Source organism: Rousettus aegyptiacus, unplaced genomic scaffold (assembly GCF_014176215.1).
Source record: "Rousettus aegyptiacus isolate mRouAeg1 unplaced genomic scaffold, mRouAeg1.p scaffold_m13_p_3, whole genome shotgun sequence".
Taxonomy (NCBI): Eukaryota; Metazoa; Chordata; class Mammalia; order Chiroptera; family Pteropodidae; genus Rousettus; species Rousettus aegyptiacus.
Window position 1 is genome coordinate 49735285 of NW_023416306.1, and position 23819 is coordinate 49759103.

General features: G+C 37.0%; 2 pseudogenes; one reads left to right on the plus strand and one right to left on the minus strand.

The window, feature by feature from the left end:
• The first annotated feature begins 13853 nt into the window (after positions 1 to 13853).
• Positions 13854 to 15037, plus strand: LOC118600421 (annotated as a pseudogene).
• Positions 15038 to 18572: 3535 nt separating this feature from the next.
• LOC118601212 lies at positions 18573 to 18691 on the minus strand (annotated as a pseudogene).
• Between the last annotated feature and the right edge of the window lie 5128 nt (positions 18692 to 23819).

The window sequence follows — 23819 nt, forward strand, 5'->3', positions numbered from 1 at the left end:
ATATGGTTTTAAAAGTTGTTAATGATTTGTTTTGTGTACCAATCTCACCCTGTCAGTAACTAATGTTGTGGTTGGAATGATCCTCGTGGTTTTGATTATGATTGCAAGATTCTATTTATCACCAACCATCAGGGAATTTGGGAGGGGAAAACATTTATTACTTACTTATAGAACCTGGAAATTATATTTACACCTGGGGCCATACAGTGAGGTCACTGGTAGAAAAAGACAAAGTGCATGGGCTTGGGTTTCTGCTTTTATTGAGGTCAAGGGTGGTAGCCTAGGGTTTTGCAGGCTCACTCTATTTGTGAATTTAAAACTCTGAAGAGCAGGAATTTCAAGTACAAGACGAGGAAAAACAAGTGGTCCAAATGGTCAGTTATTGAAATCAACCAAGACCTCTAAAACAAAGGACACTTAGAGGAGGGAGGTGGCCTGGTTCTTCTTCTGGTCATTGGTCATTGGTCTGGCAATGTATTTATTGGAGATAGCCTTCTTTAAAGTGGATACCTCAGCAATCAAGCGTAAGTCATACATTTGCATTACAAATGTCTTATACTGTCTGATCAGTATTCCATTGTAAGGCCTTTCTTTGCATAGCAATTGCTTAACATCTAACTTTTGAACATAACTATAATGAATTTATAAAATGAGAGGGTTAAAAGAGTCCCTGTTCTAGTTTTCTATATTCTTAGATTTTGTGAATAGTTTTGATATTAATAACTGTAGTAGGAAGCACTGCTATAAATGATATTTATTTGGGGTCAAGTAAGGTAGCATTGAGGAGGGTGAACAGACAGAACCATAACTTTTAGATCTGTTGGTAAATAACACTAATAAATAGTGCAAGGTGATAAGGAAAAGATGGTGTTAAATAAAAAAATTTTCATGGCCAAAAGCTTTTCTAAAAGAAAAGCGTCATTGGCCCATATGCTACCCAAAAAAGGAATGGATCCTAGGCCATGGTTAGGTAGAATAGACAAACATGTCTGCCGTCCTGGAGTAGATGGACACTTTTTGAGGGGAAGAAAGATGTAAGTTGCTCTGGAAGAATTTACATTGGTTATGTTACTTTTGGGGTGACATTTGAACTGTAGCACCACCCCAGTGACATGGGGTAGGGTAACAATGCAGAAGTGCAATTTGCATTTTTCCTCTTGATGGCCTTGGCAGTTTCCTCCTACAGTTCCCTCTGAAGGTTGATTGCAGTGCTGCCTATAGTTGTCCCTGTGATACCTGTGAGAGAAGTGGCAATACCTATATAGGTGATTCCCTGGGCCTGGCTGTTTGGGGAGAAACTCCCTTTTGACACATCATTGAGTCTTTGGGAGCTGATCAAGAATGTCCATGCACATTGCGAGGGAGAAAGCACCAAGAAAAGGACCTGAAGAAGAATTACAAAGAAGGAAAGAGACTTGATCTCTGTTACTGAGGAAAGAAAATATGACTCCAGAGGAGGAGTAGACTGGATTAGCAAAAAGAGATTTGAGGTCTTTTTGATAGAAATTAAAATATCTTTGAAGATTTAGGTTAGCTTGAACTCCCCTGTCAGAGTTGAAGAGGAGGAGGCAGATAAAGATATTGGAAGGGTGACCCATAAATAGGGGTTGGGGTAACCCACCCGCACTCTGAGAAGATAGACAGAGCCAGCAGGGCTGAGAAATCTTGAGTGAGACAATTTGGTTAGCTAATTGATAAGGAGTAGATGGAATAGGAAAAGCTGTGGTAAGAATTTTAAAAGATGAGAATGTCAAAAGAATTATAAAACATCCTGGGTTTTCCTTCTTGAAGAAGAATCTCAGGTCTTCTATTGGTTTGAAGGTATAAGGAGAGTCTTCTACAGGGACCTCTGGAGTCTCAATATAAAGTTTGACTCAAGAGTGATGGACCCAACAGGAAATCCCAGGGACCTTTACTGCAGTTGAGGAAAATGAAAGAACAAACTAAGGTCCCTTATAAATGGGCTGTAACTGAGAGGCCGGAGAATTATCCTTGTACAATTTGATTAATACTAGGGTGCCAGGGGAATATAACAGAGGGTTCTTTGTCTTCTGAGGTTTAATTGTGATTCCATAGTTCTTAAGAGCGTAGGGTTATAGAGTTAGTGTGTCAGAACAGAAAAGGAGATTATCTCTTTACTGTAAAATGGGTCCCCCCTCAAGTTGTAAATCTTGCAAATCATGAGATAAGGCTTGACCAAAAAGGTGGGGACTGTCCTGGCCCAGAAGAAGACTTGGGTATTCAGGCATAATAAGAAAAGTTTGAGTAAATGGATAATTATCCTATAGGTAATATAAAGATGGAGTAAAATATTGAGAAATTGGCTTAACAGTGACTCCAAAAATGATGTAAGTTCAAGAGGAGAAGGGTCCAAAGAAGGAAGTAAAGACAGAGCATGTGGCCCCGGTATCCAAAAAGGAAAGTAATTGTCCTACTTCCTGCCATGTCCAGGTGTATCTTCGGCTCCAGTCCCATGCTGGAGATTTCTTGTGATGGGGCTGACTGGAGGGGACCTCCTCAGTCCCATGTAACCTTTTGAAAGCCTATGGCTGGTTCTGACCCAGTGGTCCTTCAACAACCCTTGGGCCAGAGGGCAGCCTAATGACCCAGCTGCTGACATTTGTAGTAAGCAGATTTGGGAGGCTTATCCTTGTTGGGACATGTTTTGGCCCAGTGGCTAGGTTGGCAGCAGATGATGTACTTCAATGATTTCTTCGCTGTTAGGAGCAGGTACTTGCTGGCATGGGCTGTGATTAGCCTTGAAAGGCCGTTAGTAGCAGGGCATGCCTAGCTTCTGTCCTTCTTACTTTTCTCGTGAGCTTGGGCCTCTAAATGTCTGGTTTGATAAGGTCTGTAGCATGGACCTCTGGCATAGAAGAGATAATTGAAATTGTAGATGGTGAGACTAGGGAGGGAGGAGAGTGGCTGTAAGGTAATAGTGATGTAGGACAGGGTAAATTCCCTGAGTGGAGGAGGGCGGGAATCAAGCCCTGCACTGAGAGAAAAGTGTTCTCGATGAAATATGAGAAATAATTCAAAGGTATGAGAGAGTCTAAGAGGGACAGAGACAATAGAGAGATAGAAACAATGAGAGACAGTAAAGGCCCTGAGAAGGACCGAGATACTGAGCGGGACCACGAATGTTCGGTGAATTCAGTTTATAGACTTATCTACTTCCCGGTTACAGGAATGAGTCATAGCTCTGGTTCATTGTTTGAAGGAACTTGTGGAGATTCATAAGAAATTGGTTTAATTCAAGACAAATGTACCCAACTGTTGATTTAAAACACACAAGATTATTTTGATGAAGCAGAGGATTCTTGTTTTTTACTCAGAATGTTGCAGGAAGCGACACCCGATGGAGGAATTTGGACACTCAGACAACTTGGTAGAGAAAGAATTTATTGCAGACAGAGAGCATGGGGCATTCAACAGACCCAAAGCACGAGCTCCCCTTGATTAGATTTATTACAGCTTATATACCTCTGCAGTGTTCATGCAAGGGACATGTGATTTCTTTGTTTGAGGTTCTACGTGTACTTCGTGACTCAGGATAGAGAGAGGGACCTTCGAGTGAGGGACTGCAAGGGGAGAGGAATTTCCAGGCCATTGGTCTTAGCAACTTACAGGTCATTTTGCCTTATAGAACCCGTGACCTTGGCATTATCAACACTGTTATAGGATTCTCAGAGAGACAGGATTCTGAGGCTATAAGCAGGAAGTACCACTTACTAATGCCAGCACCGGCTCAGAGGATTCCTATCTAAAGGCTAAGCCCCAACTATAACATAACAAACAGTTTTACACAGTCTTGCTATTCCTACACAGCTACAGAAATAAGGAAGGATATTAGTTGGATAGCAAGCTGTGAATCAACAGATATGAGCTGGAGAGTCCTAGAGTGGAGGAGAGGGCAATCAGGAATGGATTTTAACCAAATGAGTTGGTCATTTTTGCAAGCCCTTTCCTTTGCATTTTTCAGATGCCTCTCTCAACATTTCATAGTATCAGTAGCAGTCTGAAGTTTTAGGAAACATCGTCTTATTCGGCAGAAAGAAAAACAACTCTAATTTTGTATTTTAACTCTCAGAGATCTTAATGTCTAATGGCAGTTAGAAAGTGAGCAAAGAGGTAATTCATTTGCCCTTAATAGGTTTATAGAGACTGAGGAAAGGCGGGGATAGGGTGCAGCTTGTGACTCCAGCTGCTTGTGTTTTAAAAGTGCTCCTTGTTCTCTAGTTGCCACAGCATGAAGTGGTAGTGGCTGTGTTCCACTTCTAGCTATCTGCAAGACCTTGAAAGTTACTGATAATTAGGAAAAAAAAAAAAACAACGTATATAGCCTTTAATTTCAAGTGATAATTCAAAGTAAGCAACTCACAATTTTAAATTGCTAAACTTAGATGATAATGCAAAAAAATAGAAATGAGTGGACCCTAAAAAGTTAAACGCAGAAATCCAATTTGCATTGTTCCTCTGTTCTTCCCAGTGGACACAGCAAAGAATTACAGGTCAGCAAGATTTAGAAAAAGTAAGATTTATTAAAGTACACTTTAAAAGGAGACAGGCCACACTAAGGAAGTTTGCGGCCCTGGGGAATTTGGGAGGTGAAAAGATAAAAGATGGCGTACACTCAGAGAGGGAAGAGTGTTCTCAGTGAAGAGGGCCATGCAGAAGTGGGAAGGTCCGTGTTATATTGGGGCCTCAATCGGTGGTTACAAAGGTGCTCCTAGGTAATTGGCATGTGAGATCATTTTGATTGACACTTGGCTGCTATATAACTGCCTAGTGTGCATGTGCTTACCCAGAATTCAGTCTGTTATAATTAGATTTATGAACTTCCAAGCATAAACATGGTGTTATAATGATGGTATAATGAGGCTGAGGTTGTGGGCAGGTCAGGGTAGTACCTTCTGTGCAAGCGTCTGTGGCTGGATTTAGCCAGCTATAGGCTATGGCCTTCTAGTCTTTTGTCCCCCGGTTGCTCATGTCTGACAGGCTACCTAACAATTACAGATAAGGAGGGCAAAAAGGTGAAGCAGAAGCAGTTCTATGATAGGTGCTTAGTCTGCAAGGAAGAAATATTTACTACTTTTGATTGGTTATAGCAACAGTCCTGAAATTTCATGTATTTGCAGGATGCGATGGTGTCTAATGGTTGGCTATGAGCCACCTAGATGTTGATTCGGAGCTCCAGTATACATTCAGGAATGTAAGTAGTCTTTTGTTAGTTGACCCACAGCTCTGTTAACTTAAAAGGGCCTTTCAATGTGAAAGGCAACAAGCATTTTTTGTTTGTTTTTTGAGATCAATAAGAATAGCTATTTGGGAATGCATTGATTCAGGCAAAAGCCCAAATAGTGTTCTGATTAGGAGACAAAACAATGACATTTATGAAAAAGGGAAGGGAAGCAATCACATAATAGAATAGAAGGCATTTTTGTTGGTGCAGATAATATAACAAAATGACGTTAATTCTAAATATTTTTAATTTTCAGTTCGGCAGTCAGTCTAGTAGTCATAATAATTGCTGTCTTGTTATCATTGCAAACAGTTCTTTGGGACACAGTGTTGCCCTAGGACCAGTCCAAAGTTTATTTTGCCCCATTTTGACATTCCAAAGATTTGAGATACAAGACCTGCGAGGCAATTCCTCTAGCATAGCAGCTCCAGTTCCACATTAAAGTGGCTCCATTCATACTCCTGTTTACATTTTCACCATTTTGATCAAGATCTTTCCTTAAAAACAGCACTGATCGATTACTGGAAAACAGCACTGATCGATTATTAAAAGCATCATTGGTCCTCTGTTGTCAGGTAGCTCATTTTGGATGTCATCCCATTGTTAGTCCCCCATTGCCAGGAAGGCGCATTCCTGGTATGTCATGTCCCACATAGAAGAAAAAGTATTTTTTTGGAACCCGTAGGCCACATTTGAGCAACAAGAGTGGCAGAACAGAGGAAGGCTATTACCCTCATATTTCTTTAAGGACGGGCATCTGTAGTTTCTCATGTGAAGTCTCATAGGCCTTCATGATCATCTCAAAACATCGAGCAATTGTTATCAGAATGGTGTCTTTATAACATGGAACTATGCAAAACAAACATTTATAACAGCAAAAGTTTTTATAATAAAATGCTAAGTTCAATTTGAAGAATAGTTCTGAACTAGAAGGCAATACCGGAGGGCAGTCGACTGAAGGTATTAAAGCTGTTGGTAGGCACTCTGCAGGGGGCATTTTGTATCCATTTATATTACCTTTTATAACTGTTTACTGGTTAACAATTCTTATCTCTCTTACTCTGGCTGCTGTAATTTAGAACATCTCAGAATTCTTGTCAATGGTATAGCAAGATATTGTAAAGACAGCAGGCAGCTGAGAAGGCAAATTATCTGTTGCAGATGATAAGACATTCTCAGAAGATGCACTAAAAACACAAATGAAGGCATACAATAGAAAAATTTATTGATCAATTCTCCTTTTAAGTACAGTTGTATACATGAATGAAAAATGTCTAGGCATGCTTTTCATACACCAAAAAGATAAAGTAGGTAGGATTTTTAATGAAAAAACTTTAGGGTCTTTCAAATTCTTGGAATATATATGGATCTCAGTGCTGAATTTTCTGTTAGCATGTCGTATAAGATTGTGGTAGGAATTTATTTATTGAAATTAAAAACATTGGGGATTAAGGAAATCATAGATACTAAAGAAAATGGAAACAAAACAAGAAAGATAAGCCTAACACTCAAGGCATTCAATTATGAAAATATCTACTTGAAATTTTCAACTTCAGCTACTTGAAATACACATATACTTTCTTCCTCTGAATAAAAGTTTTTTTTAAAAGGTTGCTATAACAATGAATATAGTAATTTCAAATTGTAAGTGAATTAGGACAAAATTTATTATTTCATGTCCTTAGAAACATTGAAGACCCCTTAATTTTTGGTTGGAGAAAAAGTAAAAAGAAAGAAAATTGTTTGCAGAATAAGAGACATCATCTTGATTCTTAAGAACAACTGAATTCTCTGACAATACTGATTAAAATACTTTTAATTAGTATAACCAAGGTGTCTAAGCCCTTAAAGTGCAAGCTTCATGTGGCCCAGAGCTAAATGACAAATTGAAAACGGTTCGTGTTGAGTGATGGTACTTACTGACTACTGTTCTGAAAGCATTCTAAAAACAAAACAATAGTTACTTTTTCTACAAATCCTGCCAGAACGGGATTTCCTTTCTTTTAAAAAGTGTTTTAAATCCTTGTTTCCAGATGTAATTCTAAGGACAGCATGAATCTCATAGCACTTCTTTTCCTTTCTGTTACTAGTTTATAACACTACAGCGCAACTCGAATAGGAATTCTTGACAATATGAGTAAAGGTATTTTTTGACAAAGAAAATTAAAATAGTCTTTCTGTTTTAGTGTCGAAACTGAATTCTAGAACTCTGATTCTACCATTACGATTCCTTAAGAAGGCCCTGTTTATTTACAAAACTATTACTACTGTAAAGAACAATCTATTTCCTAAAAGTGGTTTGGAAAACTGAAGCCTAAGGAACAATACATATGATGCTGGGGAAAGGGAATTCCTAAATTTCTGTCAGATCTAATGTTAAGTTTACATTTAAGGGGATTTTCTTTTAACATCTTGAATTTCTCTTATTTTAATATTACTATAATGAATGTGGTAGGTTACAGTATGCCTAACTCAATCAAATGCCAAAACTACTTTTGGCTTTAGTAATTACCTAAGTCATTTTCCTTTTTCTTTTTTCTTTTTTTAAGTTGTCCATGATTTGTTGGAGTATTACAGAACAGCAGAAAGATTCAAACAGCTCCATGTGGTGGTTTGAAATTATTCCCAACTGTAGGTTGAGTGACCTGCAGGTTGGACAGACTACCAAAGTCCAGGAACTTCAGCATTTCCTTAGTGTCAGGATCAACTTCAATTATCTCCGGGAACATAATTATCTCTCCTTTCTCTTTTTCTTATAGCTTGATGGAGATACCTCTCACGGGCCCTCTCTGAATCCGCTTTATCAGAGTTAGGTCATTTACTTATAGCCCTAAATTGATTACTTAATGATCAAATTCTCAGTAGAGTCCTTTATCCTTTTTAAATTAAGAAAAAAAACTATATTATATATTACTTCAGACTTTCCTATATTTGCACATACATCGATACTGACATGCAAGCTACCTACAACTTTTAAGTTGTGCCAGGTAATTCATGTTACTGATTGTAGTAAAGTCATCACCTCTTAAGTATTTTGATAAAATCCTAAATTTCATTTACATACTTAGAATAAAGAAGAATAGATAAGCCAATTATGAATATATGCAAAGAGATCCTGGATAATGTTATGTGAGAGTGATCTTGGTAGTATATCAGTTTAGAATCCTGTTAAATAAACATTCAGATAAAAGTGAGATTAAAACTTTTGGTATTGCTGCAGCTCTGAGGATATGAGCCCTAATCATTGTGTTTTTAGGGAACCTAGTTTGGTGTTGCTTCAAATAATCTCATATGTAAAGGACCCATATGTAGGACTTTGGGCTTGGGCCTATTGTGAGAGTTGGATTTTCATATATTTCTCTCCAGAGCATAGTTTTTCAGCAGAGGTGATCTTACCTCCAAAGTGGCAAATAGTGATGTCAGGGGATGAAAAATCTCTTTGTATGTATAAAGCACAGAAATATATGAAGTATATAAACAAATGTAACCATATTAAAATTTCATTATGGAGGTGATTAGGGAAACGTCTAAAAACCTCTTTGGGTTTGAGGGGATGGTAAGAGAAGGAGGATGTTCAAAGAAACGTGAGAAGCATTGCTCCAAAGTGTACCCATGTGGATATGGGCCAAACTAGCACTACCTCAGAAACAACCTCAGTAAGAAAGGGTAGATATGTCAGTGTCAGAACAGCAGAGAATGTTAGATCCTTAAGCAAATACTCTAAATAGTGTATCTGAACTGAGAAAAATTAGTTGACATGTAATCTTTTTAAAGTCATCTCATATTAATCTCTCTATAACTTAAAGATTTTCTTAACAGGTGTAATAGTTGGGTCTTTTTCAGTGTAGATACATCTCTGAGTGCCATTTTGTTGGCTTTTTTTTTTTTATTTCACAATAAAGTAATAAGACATAATAATACTCTCAAAAAACAACATGCAGTATATTAACAATTTTTCTTCTTGGTCATATAATAAGAAGAAATTACCTTTTGCTAGTCAAACCACATCATATTACTGTATATTAAAGTCAAAGTTAAATTTCCACAGAGAAAAGGAAAAGAGACTAACCATGCCAAATAAAAATTATACTTATGCTATGGAATTTACCCAGAATACAAAGCAGTCATCTTTGAAAAATTCTGCAGTTATATTTTAATTATAGGCATCCCAATGAGTGTGAAATTGTGCAGCATTGTGGTTTTGATTTGCATTTCACTAATGATTAATGATGTGTAGCATCTTTTAGTGTGCAATTTATTGACCATTTTTAAATCTTTGGAGGAATGTCTTTTTAAGTCTTTTGCCCATTTTAAAATCAGGTTGCTTGGTATTATTGTTAAGTATAGGAGTTCTTTATATATTATGGATATTTATCCCTTATCAGATATATAATTTACAAATATCTTTTCGCATTCTGTGCATTGCCATTTTGTTTTGTTGATTATGTACTGTATTGCACAAATTTTTTAATTTTGGTATTTTCCAGCTTATATATTTTTACTTTTGGTGTCATATCCCAGAATTCATTGTGAAATCCAATGTCATGAAGCTTTTTCCCCTATGTTTTCTTCTAAATATTGTATAATTTTAGCTCATATTTAGGTCTTTGGTCTATTTTAGTTTTTATGTAGGGTGTAAAGTAAGAGTTCAACTTCATTTTTGCATGGAGATCCTAGTGTTTCCAGCTCCGTTTGTGGAAAAGAGTGTTCTTTCCCTGTTGAATAATCTTGGGGCACCCATGTAAAAAATCACTTGACCATATATGTGAGAGTTTATTTTTGAACTCTCTATTTTTTCCATCGATTTATATGTTTATCTTTATGCCAATACCATACCATTTTGATTATTTCAGTTTTTGTAGTAATTCTGTAATCAGCAAGCATGAGATCTCCAATTTTTGTTCTTTTTCAAAATTGTTTTGGTTATTTGGTGTCCCTTGAGATTCCATATGAATTTTAGGATGCTTTTTTTCCTTTTCTGCCAAAAAAAAAGTCATTGAGATTTGATATGGACTGCATTAAATCTATAGATCTCTTTGAGTAGGGTAGTATCCCTCTTATGTGAATTATTTTATCCATAGAACTATGAGGTAGGTACTATTACTTTTCTCATTTAATTGTGTGGAAACCGAAGTTTAGCAAGATAAAATAAATTTCCAAGTCCCACATGTATAAAGAATGGGTGCTGGAATTTGGACTTAGGCAGTCTGACTCCAATGCCAGAGTTCATAACCAGTTCACGTGCTGCCATTTACAGCTTTGGCAGTACACATATAAAGTAGCAGTAAACTAGATAAGCATTCTGCAGTGATCCTTGGTTATATTTTCCAGGTAGTAGGATGACAAAATCATTTCAGTTCCTAGTGGAAATTATTTAAGTATATTTTTAGTTGGTTTACTACAGCCTGTCCTCCAAACAAAATAATTTAAGTGCACAACAATTTGATAAGATTAAGAAAGTAAGTCTTTGTAGAGGAACAATATAAGGATGACGAGAGAAAGTTGAAAGTAAATGAACTTAGACAAAACTTGGACTGGATGACTGTTAACTCGGACTACTCTGCCAAAATATAAGGAAATATTATTTAAATTGGACACTCTCAAGTCTACACATATATTTGGTTGCATGAGGAACTGAACCATGTTTTACAAAGTCACTGTAATATTTGCTATGTGAAGGAGGGTTAATCCCAAGTAAGAAGAGGATCAGAGACTCATGTTATAGCTGAGAAAGCTAAATACAAAGAAGTTATCTTAACTTTCCTATATCACATATCCGATTGAGAGCAAAACCAGGCTAGAGCCCAGGTCTTTGATTCTGATGGATGCTCTTTATACAAAAATATGATAATTTACCTTATTTTTGAAGAAATGGGCCTAGGTTGTATATAAATCATAAACTTATTTAATCTTAATTAACGGTTCTTATTAATTATTTAATTAACAGATTTTTTGTGTGTGTGAGCCCACAGTGAACAAGGGACTATGCTAAACACTATTAGTAAACAAAACCTTTCAGATCCTCAAGGGATATTTAGTTGAGAAGGGAGTAGGGTATAGGTTTAGAAAGCATTACAAAGATAACTTGCAAATATCTAGGGAGTAAAAAAGAACGTAAAGTAGCAGCACATCTCTAAAAGGAAGTTACTTCTGATGAATTTGCAGTAGAGGAAATAAGTGGTAGGTAAAACCGAAGCAGTATCAGTTACACAGGTAATATAGCAAATAGATATTTATTATTTTCGAATCAAGTAAATAACCTGGGAAATGTTAACCTAGAACCAAGGTTACAAAACTATTTTGTATGATGGTGAATCAACCAGAAAATTACACCAAATTAAGCCATATATAACTACAATTCACAACTATATATGGGGATTCAGAGCTCAGAACCCCTAAGTAAAAACTTGATTCTTGTTTTTATCTCTTATACTCTTTCTATTCTTCCTCCTCACTGTCTCCATCAATCTTTTTTTCAAGTCTGTACTATTATAATAACAAAATTAGTCTTCCTACCTTCTCGTTAGTCCTGCACATCACTGTCAGGTCATTCTTCCCATAGCACAGTTTTATCCATGTCACTCTTCTTAGAAGTTTTCTACTTCTCCCCATTTTCTACAGAATAAAGTTCAACACACCTCAGACTGTCACCAGAGGCAGAGCCAGATTTTAACATCAAAAAGAAGGGAATCTCGGGTAGGGCCTGCCTTGTTGGTTGAACAACAGGAAGAATGTACTTTTTTTTTTTTAATGACACCATCATTTGATTACCTTTCCCACCTGTCTCCTGTATTAACTTTCGTACTATTCTCACTAGCATCATTTCATCATAATCTTAACAACTGTTACGTCAATGTGTTATAAATTACTGAAAAAGTACCATTTTTCAGGAGAAATATGCTCAGGAGGAATTACTCTGTCTGCTCCTCTTGTAAACTAGGCTCTATCTGTCATTCCAAGACTTCCGAAACATGTCCCAAATCTCCTTACCTAGATTTATCTCTCACTATTCATCAATAATAATTTTCCAATCTGGCCAAACTGATCTATTCACCATTCATTTCCTGAAAATACCTTGTAGCTTGAACTAGAGAGGTGGGAATAGAAATGGAAAGAAGTAGGGAAGTATGCCACTGATGGATTAGATGAGAGGAGTGAGAGAAAGGAACAAATTATGGCTGTCTCTTAGGTTTGGTCTGAGCAACCAAATGAATGGTCGAGCTATTTATTTACTTACATGAGGGAAGGGGCAGTTCAGAAGAATCCTATTTTGGACATGTTAAATTTGAGAAGTCTATTAGCTATCCAAGTAGAGGTATCGCATAGGTAGTCATTTAAAATAATGGATTCGGTTAAGGTAACTTAAGGAAGTGTTAGAAAAAGGAAGCAAGTAAAGGATCAGAACTTGAGACAATCTAACATTTAGAGGTTAGACTGAGGAGGAGTCAAAGAAAAAAAATGGTCAGTGAAGTAAGAGTGGGATTTCATAAAAGCAAGATAAAAATGTGTTTTAAGTAGGAGAAAGTCATCAACTGTGTTGAATATTTTTTACGAAGGACCTACCAATGAAAGCACCATGAACTGACCATTGTAATTGGCCACAGTGAACTGATGGATAAGTTCAAAGGTCAGTGTTCAGACTTTATCAAGCTGAAGAGGTTATGAGGTTGGTGAGGAAGTGGAGCCAATAAATGTAGACTGCTGTTTTGAGAAGTTTTGCCATGAAGGAGAGCAGGAAAATAAGGTGAAAACTTCATGTGGATGTGAAGAGAGGATTCTTGGGTTTTAGTTGGAGATCCTAAACCAAGTTTATATGCATAAGCCATAGGAAAAACAGAGGGAGGCTGATGATATGGGGAAGAGAATTATAAAAGGAGTGAAATTTTGAATGGGATCCAGAACACAAGAGAGATCATGGACACTTCTGCAATTGTAACTAGAGAAAATGGTACAGGTAGGTAGAATTAGTAGTGGAAACACAAGAGCATTTTCCTCTGATTAACTATTTTCTCACTGAAGTTTAAGTGAATTTACCATCTGAGACTGGTAATTTGATGTTATGCCCTTGTCTCATTCAATTACTCTTTCCTGAAACATGAGGCTTCTGCTTCTGCTTCTGGCCTTATAGAATAACCTGGACCAGATTTGCCCTTCTCCTATAAGCAATTGGAGAACTGGATAAAACATGAAATACCTAAATTGAGACATTGAATAAAAGGCACAACTGTGATCCCTAAGAGAAGGGAAAAAATGAGATGAGCCTCACAATAAGTTCAACAATAGAAGCTATCTAAACTGAAGCACAATGAGAAAAAAACAAACAGAGCCTCACTGACCTTTGGGATACTCTCAGGTGATGCAATCTGTGTATTGGAGTCCCAGAATAAAAAGTAGAATAGAATTTTAAAAATTTGAAGAATGAGTAAAATTTCTCTGGATACCAAACAGTAAACCCACAAAATTCAAGAATAAAGCCACACCGAGGCACATTAAAAACTGTTCATTTAGAATTATGCAAAATATCCTCCAAAATAAAAATACCCTTCATTTTCTATAAAATACTTTCATTTTCTATAAAATACTTTCCGAAATAAAGACTTTTTCAGAAAACCAAAAGCTGAGAGAATTCATCATTAGATTATTTGTACTACAAGAAATAATAAAGTTCTTTAGACAAAAAATTTATACCACATGGAAACTTGATTCTGCAATAAAGGATTAAAGGGAGCCAGATGATGAATATGAGGGCAAATATAGAATGTTTTCTTCTTTTTGATTTCCTTAAAGTTAGGTTAGGCAGGGCCATCCATCCCCCTCCTTCCAGGGCTGCTCTCCTCCCTCTTTCCACCACTACCCCAACCCCAGTGGCCTTGGCCATTGTTGATATCTCCTATGAGTAATGGCATCTCATCATGGCAGAACATAAAGATAATGAGCTTCAAGACTATCACAAAAAATGATGCTAGAGAACAAGAATATACACAGTTGTCTTAAACAGTTAAGGGAACAATTAAAAGAATTTACCAGTCAGTATGAAAATTGTCTGAAAATGATCTGAATTCTCTACAATCACCAAATCTGGATAACTTGTGGGTGAAATACTTAAAGAATTAATGGAAGAAAAAGTCATTGTTAAAACTACAAATGGACCAAGATATTTGTGGCTTGTCATTGTCAGCTTGAAAAAAGTAAGTTTAAGCCAGAAACAAGAGTTGCTTTGGATATGATTACATTAATATTTTCTAAGATCTACTGGCTTACAGCATGTCGCATAAGGACACAGGGAATTTTTTTTTTTTTCCTGAGATCGGGGCATTATCAACAAATCCTAGAATAAAGAGTGGTAATAGAACTATCTCTTATAAACCTAGAATTATTCTAGTTTAGGGATAATACCTCTAAAGGTCTGTTTGTTATATGGACCACCAGTTATAGGAAACACCAATTAAACAAAAGCTGTTGTTAGTCAGCTGGACTACAATTTCTTAAATGTTGTATCTAGTTCTACTGCAGACAAGTGCACTGGTGAAAGTGCTTGTTTGATTAGAGAAATGTTTAATTATGAAGGAATTGTAAGAAGCCATGCATTTAAAAAATTTATTTTTATTAGTTTCAGTTATTCAGCACATGGTTAGACATTTCTGCAATTTATGAAGCGATCCCCTCGGTTAATCTAGCACCCACCATTACAATATTATTGCTTATATGCCCTATACTGTATTCCACATCCCTGTGACTGTTTTGTAACTCCTAATTTGCATTTCTTCATCCTTTTGCCTTTTTCACCTTTGCTCCCACTCCACCTCCCCTCTGGCAATCATCAGTTTGTTCACTGTATCTGGGAGTCTATTTTCATTTTGTTTGTTCATTTCTTTTGTTCCTCAGATTCTGCATATAAGTGAAACCAAATGGTATGTGTCTTCCTCTGACTTATTCAGCATAATACCCTCTAGGTCCATCTATGTTGTTGTGAATGATAATATTTCATTTTTAATGGCTAATTTTCCATTGTACGTATGTACCATAACTTCTTTATCCAGTCATCTATTGATGGGCACTTAGGCTGCTTCCATATCTTGGCTATTGTGAATAGTGCTGCAGTGAACATAGGGGTGCATATACCTTTATGAATTAGTGTTTTGGTTTTCTTTGGCTAAATACCCAGAAGTGCAATTGCTGGGTCAAAAGGTAGTTCTATTTTTAATTTTTTGAAGAGCCTACAAACGGTTTTCCGTAGTGGCTATACCAATTTGCAATCCCACTAACAGTGTATGAGGGTTCCTTTTCCTCTGTATCCTTGCCAATACTTGATTTTTGATTTATTGATGATAGCCATTCTGACAGGTGTGAGGTCAGAATGGCTATCATCAATAAATCAAAAATCAAGCATTGATTTTTGCATTTCTCTGATGATTAGAGAAATGCAAATTATTTTTATTTATTATTATTATTATTTATTATCATTATTTATACCTACAGTACCTGGTCTTCCTAGGTGGTCTCCCATCCAAGTACTAACCAAGTCTGACCCTGCTTCACTTCCAAAATCAGATATCGGGCTTGTTCAAGGTGGCACAGCCATAGACCATAGACCATGGCTCCAGTGGGGCATGAACTCAGGATTCTGTGTATAAAGCAGACGTGCTAACTGCTACACTATGGAACCATGTCCGAGAAATGCAAATTAAATCTGATTTTAATTTGCATTTCTCTGATGCACTGATGATTAGTGTCCTTGATCGTCTTTTCATATCTGTATTGGCCATCTGCTTTTGGAGAAATACCTATTCAAGTCTTCTCATTTTTTAATTGGATTGTTTGGGTTTTTATTTATTTTCTGTTTTTTAGTGTTGTGTTGTAAGAGTTTTTATAAAATTTGAATATTAACCCTTATCAGATGTATCAAAGAGCAATATCTTCTCCCATTCAGTAGGTCGTCTTTTTGTTTTGTTGATGGTTTCCTTAGTAATTTAAAAACTTTTCAGTTTCATGCAGTCCCATTTGTTTATTTTTTCTTTTTTTTCCCTTGCCCAAGGAGATATATCAGAAAACATATTACTCAGAGCAATGTCAGGGAGTTTACTACCTATATTTTCTTCTAGGAGTTTTATGGTTTCAGGTCTTACATTTAAGTCTTTAAACCATTTTGAGTTTACTCTTGTATATGGTATAAGAAGGTGATCCAGTTTTATCTTTTTCCGCACATATCTATCCAGTCTCCCCAACACTATTTATTGAAGAGACTGCCTTTACCCCATTATATACTCTTGCCTCCTTTGTCATATATTAAATGAGCACATGGGCATGGATTTATTTCTAGATTCTCATTTCTGTTCCATTGATGTATGTATCTGTTTTTATGCCAGTACCGTGCTGTTTTGATTACTATAGCCTTGTAGTATAGTTTGCTGTTAGGTAGTGTGATACCTCCAACTTTGCGCTTCTTCCTCAAGATTGCCATGGCTATTCAGGATCTTTTATGGTCCTATGTAAATTTGTGGATTATTCGTTCTAGTTCTCTGTAAAATGGCATCGGTGTTTTGATAAGGAGTACATTGCTTTGGGTAGTATGAACATTTTAATGATGCTGATTCTTCCTATCCAGTAGCATGGTATATGCTTCCATTTATTTGTATCTTCTTCAATTTCTTTTTACACTAAAATAATTTTCTAAGTATGGGTCTTTTACCTCCTTGGCTAAATTGATTCCTAGATATTTTATTGTTTTTTGATGCTATTGTAAATGAGATTGTTTTCTTAATTTCTCTTTCTGAAAGTTCATCATTGGTGTATAAAAATGTCACTGACTTCTGAATGTTAATTTTGTATCTTGCTACTTTACTGAATTCATTTATCCGTTCTAACGGTTTTTTTTTTTTTTTTTGGTGGAACATTTAGGGTTTTCTCTATCTAATATCATGTCATCTGAAAATAATAAGATTTATGTCTTCATTTCAATTTGGATGCCTTTTATTTCTCTGGTCCAATTGTTGTAGCTAGGACTTTCAATAATAAGTTGAACAAAAGTGGTGAAAATGGACATCTTTGTCTTGTTCCTGATCTTAAGATACTGTTAGCTTTTCCCCCATTGAATATGTTAGTTGTAGCCTTGACATATATGGCTTTAATACATTGAGGTGTGTTCCCTCTATTCCCACTTTGCTGAGAGTTTTTATCATAAATATATGCTGGATTTTGTCAAATGCTTTTTCCACATCTATTGGTATGATCATATGATTTTTATTTTTCAGTTTGGTAATGTGGTACATCACATTAATTGATTTGCAGATACTGAACCAAACTTGCATCCCAAGAATAAATCCAACTTGATCATGGTAAATGACATTTTAAATGTATTGCTGAATTTGGATTGCTAATATTTTGTTGAGAATTTTTGTATCTATATTTGTCAGGGATATTGGCCTATAATTTTCTTTTTTTGTAATGTCTTTGTCTGGTTTTGGAATCAGGGTAACGGTTGCCTCAATATGAGTTTGGGAGCCTTCCCTTCTCTTGAATTTTTTGCAATAATTTGATATTAGGTGTCAATTCTTTGAATGTTTGGTAAAATTCACCAAATTCACCTATGAGCCATCTGGTCCAGGACTTTTGTTTTTGGGGAGTTTCAGTACTGATTTGATTTCATTGTTGGTAATTGATCAGTTTAGATTTTCTGTTTCTTCTTTACTCAGTGTTGGGAGATTGTATGTCTCTAGGAATGTACCCATTACTTCCAGATAGTCCTATTTGTCGGCATATAATTTCTCATAGGATTTTGTTATAATCCTTTGTATTTCTGTGGATTCCATAGTTATTTGTCCTCTTTCGTTTCTGATTTTATTTATTTGGGTCTTCTATATTTTTTCTTGATAAGTCTGGTTAAGGGTTTATCAACTTTGTTTATCCTTTCAAAGAACTAGCTCTTGGTTTCATTGATATTTTGTGTTGTTTTTCTAGACTATTTTATTTCCTCTCTGATATTTATTATTTCCTTTCTTCTACTCACTTTGGGCTTTGTTTGCTGGTCATTTTCTAGTTTTCTCATGTATATGATTAGATTATTTAATTTAGCTTTCTCTTGTTTCTTGAGGTAAGCCTGTATTGCTATGAATTTCCCTCTTAGGACTGCTTTTGCTGTGTCTCATAAATTTTCAGTATCTGTGTTTTCATTTTCATTTGTCTCTAGGTATCTTTTGATGTCATCCTTGATCTGATTGTTAACCCATTCATTGTTTGTTTGTTTGTTTGTTTTAGGCAAGGCAACCCTTGATTGACCTCACAGATTGCAAGGACCTTGTTAGTTTACAATCCCTTATTTTTTTATTTTTTGTGCCTACAGCACCTGGTTTTCCTAGGTGGTCTCCCATCCAAGGACTAACCAGGCATGACCCTGCTTAGCTTCCAAGATCAGATGGGATTGGGCTTGTTCAGTGTAGCATGACCGTAGACCCCATTCATTGTTTAGTAGCATGTTATTTAGCTTCCATGTGTTTGTTTGTGTATTTTTCAGGTTTTTTCTTGTAATAGATTTCTAGTTTTATACCATCGTGGTTGGAGAAGACATTTGATATGATTTCATTCTTAAATTTACTGGATTTGTTTTGTGGCCTAACATGCGATCTATCCTGGAAAATGTTCCATGTGCACTTGAGAAGAATGTATATTTTGCTGCTTTGGGGTGAAACACTCTGAAAGTATTAATTAAATCCATTTGATCTAGTGTGTCATTTAAGTCTGCTGTTCCCTTGTTGATTTTTTGTCTGGAAGATCTGTCCATGGGGTGTTAAAAATTCCTACTATGAATGTCTTGCTGGTGACCTCTCCCTTTATGTTGGTCAATATTTGCTTTATATATGTAGCTGCTCTTTTGTTGGGTGCATATGTTTGTTAGGGTTGTGTCAATCCCTTTATCATTATGTAATGCCCTTTTTTGTTTGTTATTATAACCTTTGTTTTAAAGTCTATTTTGTCTGATATAAGTATTGCCACTGCAGCTTTTTTTCATTTCCATTTGCATGAAATATCTTTTTTCATCCCTTTACTTTCAGTTTGTGCACGTCATTCGATTTGGGGTGAATCTCTTGTAGACAGCATATGTGTATGGGTCTTGGTTTCTCATCCATTCAGCTATCCCGAGATCTTTTGATTGGATCATTAAATCTATTTACATTTAAAGTGATTATTGATATTTATTGCTATTTCGTATTCATATTTATGTTTTTGTTTGTCTTCCCCCTCCCCCTTTCTTTTCAAAGAAGTCCCTTTAACATTTCTTGTAATAGTGACTTGTTGTTGATGATTCCTTTGGCTTTTTCCTGTCTGAGAAGCTCTATATCTCAACTTTGACTTTGATCAATAGCCTTTTGGGATAGAGTAATCTTGGTTGTAGGTCCTTACTTTTCATCAGTTTGAATATTTTGTGCTAATCCCACTGGCCCGCAAAGTTTCTGTTGAAAAATCAGCTGACATTCTTAGGGGCGTACCCTTATAAGTAATTAGCTGCCGTTCTCTTGCTGCTTTTAGGATTTGCTCTTTGTCTTTAACCTTTGGCATTTTAATTATGATGTGTCTTGATGTGGGCCTGTTTGGCTTCCTCTTGTTTGGGACTCCTTATACTGTCCGGACTTGTATGTTTATTTCCTTCACCAGATTAGGGAAGTTTTCTGTTATTATTTCTTCAAAAAAGTTTTCAATTCTTTGCTCTCTCTCCTTCTGGTACCCCCATGATGTGAATGTTGGTATGCTTGATGTTGTCTCAGAGGTCTCTTAATCTTTCCTTATTTTTTAAGATTCTTTCTTTTTGCTGTTCTGATTGGGTATTTTCTGCTATTTTGTCTTCCAAATCATTGACTCAGTCTCCTGCTTCATGTAATCTATTGTCGATTTTTTCTAGTATGTTCTTCATTTAAGTTATTGTATTCCTCATTTTTGACTGGTTCATTTTATGGTTTCTATGTCATTTTTTATATTTACTATCTCTCTGTTAAAGTCCTCAATGAGATCATCTCTTCTCCCGCTAAGGTTTTTGAGCATCCTTGTAACCAGTGTTTGAACTCTGTCTTTGGTAAGTTGCTCACCTCTATTTCATTTAGCTTTTTTGGGGGGGGGAGTTTTCTTCTGTTGTTTCATTTGTGGCATTTTTGTTGTTTTTTTTTTCTCATTTCAGTTGTCTCTCTGTGTTCATTTCAATGTATTAGGTAGATTTGTTCAGCCAGAGGGATTATATGTGGCCCTGTGGTATAGTCTTCCTGATCACTTGCTCTAGGAGCTTCAGGAGTGTTCCTTGTGTCAGTTGTGTGTTCCCGTGTTATAGCTAAGCCTTGATTGCGATTAGCATGTTAGTGTATGGGATTGACCTTCGGGCTGATTGACTGGGAGGATTGGCCATGCCCAAGGTATGAGCTGCTATGTAGGGACTGATCCTATGGAGTGAGATTTGCCCTAGATTGTGTACCTGTTGAGACTACCCTTTGGATGTTCCGCTTTGTGATGCTCTGCTGTGGTCTGATGCTAGCCTCTGGATATGTTGGTTCTGTGGCTCCTCGGGAGGGGTTCCCAGGCAGGCCAAGGTAAGCCACTGCCTTTGATCACTCAGGGCAACCCGGTTGATGCTACAAAGGGATCCATGGGTAGTTGCTGCCTTAACTGGATCTTGTAGCAAAAGTGAGAGACCACACTGTGAATCATGGCTATTGCCCGCCATACTGGGCCTGGGAAGTTTAGCAAATGGTCCAGGGCACCCCCAAGTCCTGAGGCTTCCTGCTGGCTGCCCATAAGACTCTACAGCTAAAAAAAGCCTTTGGGTGGTACGCGAGTTTGGTAGGGCTGAGACCCTGGGAATTGCCAGGGTAAAGTGAATAGATTGCATCTAGCCAATAGAGATTCAGATTGTGTGCCAGTGCCAAGCCTGTGGCCTCTCACAAAAATCTCAGATCACTCTGAGGCCAGCTGCTGCCTATCTTGGGCCACAAACCCCAAAGATTTGTTCAAGAGATACTGCAGCAGGACAGTGCTGGTTGCCCATCACCAACTGGTATGTGCAGGCCCTGCACAGGCCAAATGAACTGAGAGCTGTAGAATGCACCACCTGCAGATAGCACAGGGTAGGGGTGGTTGCTGAGCAATGAGCTTGCCTCAGGCAAATTGTGGGTTGAGTTGGGCAGGGTTGCAGGGAGTCATAGGGTAGAGCAAACCAATCTCACTGGGCCAGCACAGATTCAGAATTGGCTGTGTGTGGGGAATGTTCAACACAGGCAAGATGGCGCCCATCTGTAGACAGCACCGAAGGGGGGCCGACAAAGGAACAATAGCGACTGTCCCTCCAGCCCTTGCCTCATGCTACAAACTCAGTCTTTTCCCATATGTCTCTTGCACTTCCTGAGCTGCTGACCCTCCACTAAAGCCTAGGGTGAGTGTGAGCAAATGAGTCTATATGTGAGTCTAAGGGGGATGTTTGGGTTTTCAGGTTCCTTCACTCTCATCTGAACGCTTGGAATCCTCACCAATTTTTACAGTCACATTTTGTGGGAACTCTTCTTCCAGGCACAGGAACCCTGGGCTGGGGAGCCCCTCTGTGGGGCTAGGGCCCCTTGATCCTTCAGGAGGACCTCTGTAGTCACTATCCCACCTGGTGCTCAACTGCCACTTGTGGGTTTGGGGCCAGCCCATTTCCTGTCTCCTCACCTACAACCTGTCTATATATGTTTCTTCCTTTATATCTTCAGTTGTATGTAATGTGTTCTTCTATTCACCAAGTCAATTGTTTTAAATTTGGCTGTAATTTTAATGCGGCCAAGGGAGGAGGCAAACACTGCATTTACCCAGCTTGCCATCTTGACCCTCCCCACCCCAACCATGCATTTTTATGGGTAAATAGATGCCATTGGTGGATATTTGTTTTCTTAAATAAGTTCAACTGATAGATTCAGAAGACTTTAATAAAGTTAATCAAATGGATGATATGATATTCTGCAAAGTTAAAATTATGGCTACAAACAAGTATAGTGAGTCCTGTTTTGCTGTCATCAGGTAAATAGAATATATATTGATTTATTTATATCCATTATTAGATATATTGAAAATCTATGAAGGTACCATTATAAAGCATGATAAAGTGTTATTAGAAGCAATTATGACATTTTCAGATAGCTGTAATAGAACAGACCTGAGAAGTTTGCACTGAAGAAAGTATATTTACCATTTATTCTGATCATGAATTTGCAATGTAAAGAGACTTTATGAAAGCTATCAGAAGTATCTGATTTTAAGCTAGGGTCTAAATTGTACTACAGATATTTGATGATTACATGACAGACATGACAATGTAAAAATCAGTAAAGAAAATGTACACAATGGCAGTAATCTCATTAAAAATGTATAGATAAAAATAATCGACTATTTAAAACAAAATAATGAAAATGTGTGGTTTGTAATAGATGAGGAAGATATAACACAAATAGCAGAAATGTCGGGAAAATTGAAGAATACTGTTGAAGCGGTCTTAAACTACATGTGAGGTGATATGTTATCTGAAGGACAGACTACAAACTGGCAAACCAGTATTAATTATTGGGAGTTTCCATTTAAGACAAAATCCATTTACCATTCTTGCCCTAAACCAACTCAAAACCTTTCCGAACCACTCTCAGGGGCCCTGTCATTTGAGCCCACTCAGGTATTTTATCAGAAATTTTAATGTAAACAGTTAGTTTGAAACTACATCAGGTATTTTATCAGAAATTTTAATGTAAAGAGTTAGTTTGACTTGGACTTGTGTTAGAGGACTGAAATGGAAAAAGCTGAACACTAAGGAAACCAAGAGATTAAAAAAAAAAAAAAAAAGCTTTAGGAAGCAGCTACCGTGTCTAAACAAAGGAAAGGTGTTGAAGTTAACAAAACCTAAACCTAAAAACTTGAAAGGGCACCTTTGGAGCTGAGATCCAGATTTCTGAGGAGAATGTCCTGTGTAGCTGGTGCTTGTATTGTAGGAGCTTGGTGGAGGGTACCCACAGAGATGGGCCTCAGACCTTTGAGAAAGAGACTCTAGTCCAATGGTGTTGGTATCTGAAGGAAAAGGATGAAGCTGGTTATGTAAATTGAGGCTAAAACTAACCAAATGTAATTACCAGTGTGGAGATAGGCTATGGGGGCGATGCTAACAAAAACAGAGAGCAAAAGGGGAAGGAGTCTCTCCCTAGTGTCCCGTTGGCAGAACTTAACAGGAAGCCAGCTAATAAAGGAAGTGTGGTTTACACTGGACTCAAGTCCCAGCATCACAAAGCAGAATAAAAACCAGGAGATTTGGGGCCTGAGAGCCATACTGATGCCAAGAAAAACAAAGTGGAGGCCAAATAAATGCACTCCAAACAAAAATGTATAGATAATTTCCGTGCAAGATTTTTATTGTCATTAGGAGTATTGAACAAGATGCTAGGATTAAAATTTTGATCCAGCTCTATCAAGTAACTTAACATGAAGAAGCCTCAACAAGTTGCTAAGTATCTCAGCTTTCATTCGGTTGTTTCCTGCTTCAAGATTTCTCTAAGAAGTCGGTAAGAAAAATGCAAGTATTCTATCC